At 41.3% G+C, this 9,798-nt stretch overlaps 1 non-coding gene across 1 annotated transcript in view; it reads left to right on the top strand.

The window, feature by feature from the left end:
* Window positions 1–9,544: 9,544 nt before the first annotated feature.
* The window catches only part of LOC143219832 (small subunit ribosomal RNA), a 1,920-nt gene continuing 1,666 nt past the window's right edge, over window positions 9,545–9,798 (top strand). Inside the window, exon 1 of the ribosomal RNA XR_013011486.1 lies at window positions 9,545–9,798. This exon is cut by the window's right edge and continues 1,666 nt beyond it. This is a non-coding gene — a ribosomal RNA (small subunit ribosomal RNA).

The following is a 9,798-nucleotide window of genomic DNA, read 5'->3' as shown; positions in this document are numbered from 1 at the left end:
ATACTTGATATTTGTCTTCGAAATGCTTTACCACACGATGATCTAATATTTATAATTGTCCGAGTAAGCCGGAAAGATAAGTTTACTCTTGGCGGTCGGAGCAATATTTCACAAAAACTGGAGCAATACGCGTCCGAGAGCTTTGAAACTCGAGAAATATTGATGACAAGCGGTATCGTGCGTGGATATAACGATTAAAGTCGTGCGGGAGCTCGGGGAGAAAAGTTTACTCTTGGCGGTTGGACTTAGAAAAATTTCGCTCGAGCTCCTTCGCACGGCGATACGACGCGCCTCGGCGCGCGAACGATTCGTTCGAGCGGCCGAGCAAGCGATGCGCTCCGAACATTATTCTCAGTTTATTCGATAAATACTCATCCGAGCGCTTTCATACTTGATATTTGTCTTCGAAATGCTTTACCACACGATGATCTAATATTTATAATTGTCCGAGTAAGCCGGAAAGATAAGTTTACTCTTGGCGGTCGGAGCAATATTTCACAAAAACTGGAGCAATACGCGTCCGAGAGCATTGAAACTCGAGAAATATTGATGACAAGCGGTATCGTGCGTGGATATAACGATTAAACTCGTGCGAGATCTCGGGGAGAAAAGTTTACTCTTGGCGGTTGGACTTAGAAAAATTTCGCTCGAGCTCCTTCGCACGGCGATACGACGCGCCTCGGCGCGCGAACGAATCGTTCGAGCGGCCGAGCAAGCGATGCGCTCCGAACATTATTCTCAGTTTATTCGATAAATACTCATCCGAGCGCTTTCATACTTGATATTTGTCTTCGAAATGCTTTACCACACGATGATCTAATATTTATAATTGTCCGAGTAAGCCGGAAAGATAAGTTTACTCTTGGCGGTCGGAGCAATATTTCACAAAAACTGGAGCAATACGCGTCCGAGAGCTTTGAAACTCGAGAAACATTGATGACAAGCGGTATCGTGCGTGGATATAACGATTAAAGTCGTGCGGGAGCTCGGGGAGAAAAGTTTACTCTTGGCGGTTGGACTTAGAAAAATTTCGCTCGAGCTCCTTCGCAGGGCGATACGACGCGCCTCGGCGCGCGAACGATTCGTTCGAGCGGCCGAGCAAGCGATGCGCTCCGAACATTATTCTCAGTTTATTCGATAAATACTCATCCGAGCGCTTTCATACTTGATATTTGTCTTCGAAATGCTTTACCACACGATGATCTAATATTTATAATTGTCCGAGTAAGCCGGAAAGATAAGTTTACTCTTGGCGGTCGGAGCAATATTTCACAAAAACTGGAGCAATACGCGTCCGAGAGCTTTGAAACTCGAGAAATATTGATGACAAGCGGTATCGTGCGTGGATATAACGATTAAAGTCGTGCGAGAGCTCGGGGAGAAAAGTTTACTCTTGGCGGTTGGACTTAGAAAAATTTCGCTCGAGCTCCTTCGCACGGCGATACGACGCGCCTCGGCGCGCGAACGATTCGTTCGAGCGGCCGAGCAAGCGATGCGCTCCGAACATTATTCTCAGTTTATTCGATAAATACTCATCCGAGCGCTTTCATACTTGATATTTGTCTTCGAAATGCTTTACCACACGATGATCTAATATTTATAATTGTCCGAGTAAGCCGGAAAGATAAGTTTACTCTTGGCGGTCGGAGCAATATTTCACAAAAACTGGAGCAATACGCGTCCGAGAGCTTTGAAACTCGAGAAACATTGATGACAAGCGGTATCGTGCGTGGATATAACGATTAAAGTCGTGCGGGAGCTCGGGGAGAAAAGTTTACTCTTGGCGGTTGGACTTAGAAAAATTTCGCTCGAGCTCCTTCGCACGGCGATCCGACCCGCCTCGGCGCGCGAACGATTCGTTCGAGCGGCCGAGCAAGCGATGCGCTCCGAACATTATTCTCAGTTTATTCGATAAATACTCATCCGAGCGCTTTCATACTTGATATTTGTCTTCGAAATGCTTTACCACACGATGATCTAATATTTATAATTGTCCGAGTAAGCCGGAAAGATAAGTTTACTCTTGGCGGTCGGAGCAATATTTCACAAAAACTGGAGCAATACGCGTCCGAGAGCTTTGAAACTCGAATAACATTGATGACAAGCGGTATCGTGCGTGGATATAACGATTAAAGTCGTGCGGGAGCTCGGGGAGAAAAGTTTACTCTTGGCGGTTGGACTTAGAAAAATTTCGCTCGAGCTCCTTCGCACGGCGATCCGACCCGCCTCGGCGCGCGAACGATTCGTTCGAGCGGCCGAGCAAGCGATGCGCTCCGAACATTATTCTCAGTTTATTCGATAAATACTCATCCGAGCGCTTTCATACTTGATATTTGTCTTCGAAATGCTTTACCACACGATGATCTAATATTTATAATTGTCCGAGTAAGCCGGAAAGATAAGTTTACTCTTGGCGGTCGGAGCAATATTTCACAAAAACTGGAGCAATACGCGTCCGAGAGCTTTGAAACTCGAGAAATATTGATGACAAGCGGTATCGTGCGTGGATATAACGATTAAAGTCGTGCGGGAGCTCGGGGAGAAAAGTTTACTCTTGGCGGTTGGACTTAGAAAAATTTCGCTCGAGCTCCTTCGCACGGCGATACGACGCGCCTCGGCGCGCGAACGATTCGTTCGAGCGGCCGAGCAAGCGATGCGCTCCGAACATTATTCTCAGTTTATTCGATAAATACTCATCCGAGCGCTTTCATACTTGATATTTGTCTTCGAAATGCTTTACCACACGATGATCTAATATTTATAATTGTCCGAGTAAGCCGGAAAGATAAGTTTACTCTTGGCGGTCGGAGCAATATTTCACAAAAACTGGAGCAATACGCGTCCGAGAGCTTTGAAACTCGAGAAACATTGATGACAAGCGGTATCGTGCGTGGATATAACGATTAAAGTCGTGCGGGAGCTCGGGGAGAAAAGTTTACTCTTGGCGGTTGGACTTAGAAAAATTTCGCTCGAGCTCCTTCGCACGGCGATCCGACCCGCCTCGGCGCGCGAACGATTCGTTCGAGCGGCCGAGCAAGCGATGCGCTCCGAACATTATTCTCAGTTTATTCGATAAATACTCATCCGAGCGCTTTCATACTTGATATTTGTCTTCGAAATGCTTTACCACACGATGATCTAATATTTATAATTGTCCGAGTAAGCCGGAAAGATAAGTTTACTCTTGGCGGTCGGAGCAATATTTCACAAAAACTGGAGCAATACGCGTCCGAGAGCTTTGAAACTCGAGAAATATTGATGACAAGCGGTATCGTGCGTGGATATAACGATTAAAGTCGTGCGGGAGCTCGGGGAGAAAAGTTTACTCTTGGCGGTTGGACTTAGAAAAATTTAGCTCGAGCTCCTTCGCACGGCGATCCGACCCGCCTCGGCGCGCGAACGATTCGTTCGAGCGGCCGAGCAAGCGATGCGCTCCGAACATTATTCTCAGTTTATTCGATAAATACTCATCCGAGCGCTTTCATACTTGATATTTGTCTTCGAAATGCTTTACCACACGATGATCTAATATTTATAATTGTCCGAGTAAGCCGGAAAGATAAGTTTACTCTTGGCGGTCGGAGCAATATTTCACAAAAACTGGAGCAATACGCGTTCGAGAGCTTTGAAACTCGAGAAATATTGATGACAAGCGGTATCGTGCGTGGATATAACGATTAAAGTCGTGCGGGAGCTCGGGGAGAAAAGTTTACTCTTGGCGGTTGGACTTAGAAAAATTTCGCTCGAGCTCCTTCGCAGGGCGATCCGACGCGCCTCGGCGCGCGAACGATTCGTTCGAGCGGCCGAGCAAGCGATGCGCTCCGAACATTATTCTCAGTTTATTCGATAAATACTCATCCGAGCGCTTTCATACTTGATATTTGTCTTCAAAATGCTTTACCACACGATGATCTAATATTTATAATTGTCTGGGAACGCTAGGAAAAAAGTTTACTCTTGGCGGTTGGACTTTGAAAAATTTCGCTCGGTCGGAGTTGCTCGCAATGCGCCCGGAACATTATTCTGAGTTTATTCGATAAATATTCATCCTAGAGCTTCGATACTTGATATTTATTGTTAGAATGCGTTATTATACAATGATCTAATATTTATAATGGTCTGGGAACGCTAGGAAAAAAGTTTACTCTTGGCGGTTGGACTTAGAAAAATTTCGCTCGGTCGGAGTTGCTCGCAATGCGCCCGGAACATTATTCTGAGTTTATTCGATAAATATTCATCCTAGAGCTTCGATACTTGATATTTATTGTTAGAATGCGTTATTATACAATGATCTAATATTTATAATGGTCTGGGAACGCTAGGAAAAAAGTTTACTCTTGGCGGTTGGACTTAGAAAAATTTCGCTCGGTCGGAGTTGCTCGCAATGCGCCCGGAACATTATTCTGAGTTTATTCGATAAATATTCATCCTAAAGCTTTGATACTTGATATTTATTGTTAGAATGCGTTATTATACAATGATCTAATATTTATAATGGTCTGGGAACGCTAGGAAAAAAGTTTACTCTTGGCGGTTGGACTTAGAAAAATTTCGCTCGGTCGGAGTTGCTCGCAATGCGCCCGGAACATTATTCTGAGTTTATTCGATAAATATTCATCCTAGAGCTTTGATACTTGATATTTATTGTTAGAATGCGTTGTTATACAATGATCTAATATTTATAATGGTCTGGGAACGCTAGGAAAAAAGTTTACTCTTGGCGGTTGGACTTAGAAAAATTTCGCTCGGTCGGAGTTGCTCGCAATGCGCCCGGAACATTATTCTGAGTTTATTCGATGAATATTCATCCTAAAGCTTTGACACTTGATATTTATTGTTAGAATGCGTTATTATACAATGATCTAATATTTATAATGGTCTGGGAACGCTAGGAAAAAAGTTTACTCTTGGCGGTTGGACTTAGAAAAATTTCGCTCGGTCGGAGTTGCTCGCAATGCGCCCGGAACATTATTCTGAGTTTATTCGATAAATATTCATCCTAAAGCTTTGATACTTGATATTTATTGTTAGAATGCGTTATTATACAATGATCTAATATTTATAATGGTCTGGGAACGCTAGGAAAAAAGTTTACTCTTGGCGGTTGGACTTAGAAAAATTTCGCTCGGTCGGAGTTGCTCGCAATGCGCCCGGAACATTATTCTGAGTTTATTCGATAAATATTCATCCTAGAGCTTTGATACTTGATATTTATTGTTAGAATGCGTTGTTATACAATGATCTAATATTTATAATGGTCTGGGAACGCTAGGAAAAAAGTTTACTCTTGGCGGTTGGACTTAGAAAAATTTCGCTCGGTCGGAGTTGCTCGCAATGCGCCCGGAACATTATTCTGAGTTTATTCGATAAATATTCATCCTAAAGCTTTGACACTTGATATTTATTGTTAGAATGCGTTATTATACAATGATCTAATATTTATAATGGTCTGGGAACGCTAGGAAAAAAGTTTACTCTTGGCGGTTGGACTTAGAAAAATTTCGCTCGGTCGGAGTTGCTCGCAATGCGCCCGGAACATTATTCTGAGTTTATTCGATAAATATTCATCCTAAAGCTTTGATACTTGATATTTATTGTTAGAATGCGTTATTATACAATGATCTAATATTTATAATGGTCTGGGAACGCTAGGAAAAAAGTTTACTCTTGGCGGTTGGACTTAGAAAAATTTCGCTCGGTCGGAGTTGCTCGCAATGCGCCCGGAACATTATTCTGAGTTTATTCGATAAATATTCATCCTAAAGCTTTGATACTTGATATTTATTGTTAGAATGCGTTATTATACAATGATCTAATATTTATAATGGTCTGGGAACGCTAGGAAAAAAGTTTACTCTTGGCGGTTGGACTTAGAAAAATTTCGCTCGGTCGGAGTTGCTCGCAATGCGCCCGGAACATTATTCTGAGTTTATTCGATAAATATTCATCCTAAAGCTTTGATACTTGATATTTATTGTTAGAATGCGTTATTATACAATGATCTAATATTTATAATGGTCTGGGAACGCTAGGAAAAAAGTTTACTCTTGGCGGTTGGACTTAGAAAAATTTCGCTCGGTCGGAGTTGCTCGCAATGCGCCCGGAACATTATTCTGAGTTTATTCGATAAATATTCATCCTAGAGCTTTGATACTTGATATTTATTGTTAGAATGCGTTATTATACAATGATCTAATATTTATAATGGTCTGGGAACGCTAGGAAAAAAGTTTACTCTTGGCGGTTGGACTTAGAAAAATTTCGCTCGGTCGGAGTTGCTCGCAATGCGCCCGGAACATTATTCTGAGTTTATTCGATAAATATTCATCCTAAAGCTTTGATACTTGATATTTATTGTTAGAATGCGTTATTATACAATGATCTAATATTTATAATGGTCTGGGAACGCTAGGAAAAAAGTTTACTCTTGGCGGTTGGACTTAGAAAAATTTCGCTCGGTCGGAGTTGCTCGCAATGCGCCCGGAACATTATTCTGAGTTTATTCGATAAATATTCATCCTAGAGCTTTGATACTTGATATTTATTGTTAGAATGCGTTGTTATACAATGATCTAATATTTATAATGGTCCGGGAACGCTAGGAAAAAAGTTTACTCTTGGCGGTTGGACTTAGAAAAATTTCGCTCGGTCGGAGTTGCTCGCAATGCGCCCGGAACATTATTCTGAGTTTATTCGATAAATATTCATCCTAGAGCTTTGATACTTGATATTTATTGTTAGAATGCGTTGTTATACAATGATCTAATATTTATAATGGTCTGGGAACGCTAGGAAAAAAGTTTACTCTTGGCGGTTGGACTTAGAAAAATTTCGCTCGGTCGGAGTTGCTCGCAATGCGCCCGGAACATTATTCTGAGTTTATTCGATGAATATTCATCCTAAAGCTTTGACACTTGATATTTATTGTTAGAATGCGTTATTATACAATGATCTAATATTTATAATGGTCTGGGAACGCTAGGAAAAAAGTTTACTCTTGGCGGTTGGACTTAGAAAAATTTCGCTCGGTCGGAGTTGCTCGCAATGCGCCCGGAACATTATTCTGAGTTTATTCGATAAATATTCATCCTAAAGCTTTGATACTTGATATTTATTGTTAGAATGCGTTATTATACAATGATCTAATATTTATAATGGTCTGGGAACGCTAGGAAAAAAGTTTACTCTTGGCGGTTGGACTTAGAAAAATTTCGCTCGGTCGGAGTTGCTCGCAATGCGCCCGGAACATTATTCTGAGTTTATTCGATAAATATTCATCCTAGAGCTTTGATACTTGATATTTATTGTTAGAATGCGTTGTTATACAATGATCTAATATTTATAATGGTCTGGGAACGCTAGGAAAAAAGTTTACTCTTGGCGGTTGGACTTAGAAAAATTTCGCTCGGTCGGAGTTGCTCGCAATGCGCCCGGAACATTATTCTGAGTTTATTCGATAAATATTCATCCTAAAGCTTTGATACTTGATATTTATTGTTAGAATGCGTTATTATACAATGATCTAATATTTATAATGGTCTGGGAACGCTAGGAAAAAAGTTTACTCTTGGCGGTTGGACTTAGAAAAATTTCGCTCGGTCGGAGTTGCTCGCAATGCGCCCGGAACATTATTCTGAGTTTATTCGATAAATATTCATCCTAAAGCTTTGATACTTGATATTTATTGTTAGAATGCGTTATTATACAATGATCTAATATTTATAATGGTCTGGGAACGCTAGAAAAAAAGTTTACTCTTGGCGGTTGGACTTAGAAAAATTTCGCTCGGTCGGAGTTGCTCGCAATGCGCCCGGAACATTATTCTGAGTTTATTCGATAAATATTCATCCTAAAGCTTTGATACTTGATATTTATTGTTAGAATGCGTTATTATACAATGATCTAATATTTATAATGGTCTGGGAACGCTAGGAAAAAAGTTTACTCTTGGCGGTTGGACTTGGAAAAATTTCGCTTCGGTCGGAGTTGCACGCAATGCGCCCGGAACATTATTCTGAGTTTATTCGATAAATATTCATCCTAGAGCTTTGATACTTGATATTTATTGTTAGAATGCTTTATTATACAATGATCTAATATTTATAATGGTCTAGATACGATAGAAAGATAAGTTTACTCTTGGCGGTTGGACTTGAAAAATGTTCAAAGTGCCGAGATAGTATATGAAAAGTTGAATATTTTGTGTTAAATATCCTGGAAATATAAATATTTATTGTGTTGTACAAAAAAATTTTTCATGCAAAAATTTTTCTAAGTCCCAACAGCCCCGCCGGACGGGCTGTTGCCGCGGCGGTTTGCACCCATAAGCGCGCGTGCTATTCACCGCGCGGCGCCGGCGTCCTTGCCGGCCGTTCGGTATCCTTAAGAGACTCGACGGTTCGGCGAGTCGGGCGGTTCAGCGCGCGCTTGGGGCTATTCTACGATCTCGGTCGAGAAGCAGTTCACGGCGCCTCGAGACTTCGGTCTCGACTGTTTCGTTCCGTACTTCGTTTAGAACTTTTCTCTACACAGCATTGCCACGGGTCGGTGTCTAAGACCGAATGGCCCTTATGTGGCGAGCCTCCCATCGAGGAGGTTGGTGACTTGTATGCACTGATGTGTATACTCGTACTAACTGAGCATCAACTCTTCTATCCGAGCTAAAAGTTTGAGATAGTTATGGAAAGATGTTTGAGAGAAACTAAAACTAGAAAGAAGTCAAACTTCTTGTTTGCAGAGAAACGAAAAGTAAATAAAATGAGGTTGGCTTTCGGAGGGGCATTGTTACACCCAGAGCCCAGCATGCGTCCTGTCCGCGCTTCCTCGGCACTTGTGTCGATTGTCCAGCGCCCGTGGTTACGTGCTACGTGGGATACTCGTGCTACCAGATGTTAGCTCAACCTGAGAACGCAAGGAAATATAAGAATTTGTTCTCGAGAGAAACCCAAAAGGGAAATATTAAACATGAATTTTATGCACTACACGTAATGATTTGTGATGTTATGAGAAAAATATAAACCGAGAACGCAGGAATATCTGGCAAATGAATTTGTTCGAGGTTAAGAAAGAAAGGAAAAGAAGGAAGGTGGCAATATGATATAAACTCGTTCGAAAGGTTCTCTGAGAATTCGAACGAGTAAAAATGAATTTATACAAAACTTAAGAGAGAAGAGAGATTGAGGGAGGAATATGATATAAACTCGTTCGAAAGGTTCTCTGAGAATTCGAACGAGTAAAAATGAATTTATACAAAACTATAAGAGAGAAGAGATTGAGGGAGGAATATGATATAAACTCGTTCGAAAGGTTCTCTGAGAATTCGAACGAGTAAAAATGAATTTATACAAAACTATAAGAGAGAAGAGATTGAGGGAGGAATATGATATAAACTCGTTCGAAAGGTTCTCTGAGAATTCGAACGAGTAAAAAGGAATTTTTATACAAAACTATAAGAGAGTGTCGTCGACCTGTCTCTGAAAGAGCTGGCGACGAAAAGACACACATATTTATTATATATTGAAAAATCGACAAAAATTGTCGAAGCTCCCTGGTTGATCCTGCCAGTAGTCATATGCTTGTCTCAAAGATTAAGCCATGCATGTCTCAGTACACGCCGCATTAAGGTGAAACCGCGAATGGCTCATTAAATCAGTTATGGTTTCTTAGATCGTACCCAAATTTACTTGGATAACTGTGGTAATTCTAGAGCTAATACATGCAAAACAGAGTTCCGACCAGAGATGGTAGGAACGCTTTTATTAGATCAAAACCAATCGGTGGCGGGCGGTAACGTTCGTC

This window comes from Lasioglossum baleicum, unplaced genomic scaffold (assembly GCF_051020765.1).
Source record: "Lasioglossum baleicum unplaced genomic scaffold, iyLasBale1 scaffold0073, whole genome shotgun sequence".
Lineage (NCBI taxonomy): Eukaryota > Metazoa > Arthropoda > Insecta > Hymenoptera > Halictidae > Lasioglossum > Lasioglossum baleicum.
Note: the sequence above shows the minus strand (reverse complement) of the source record. Positions and strands in the feature narration are given on the sequence as shown.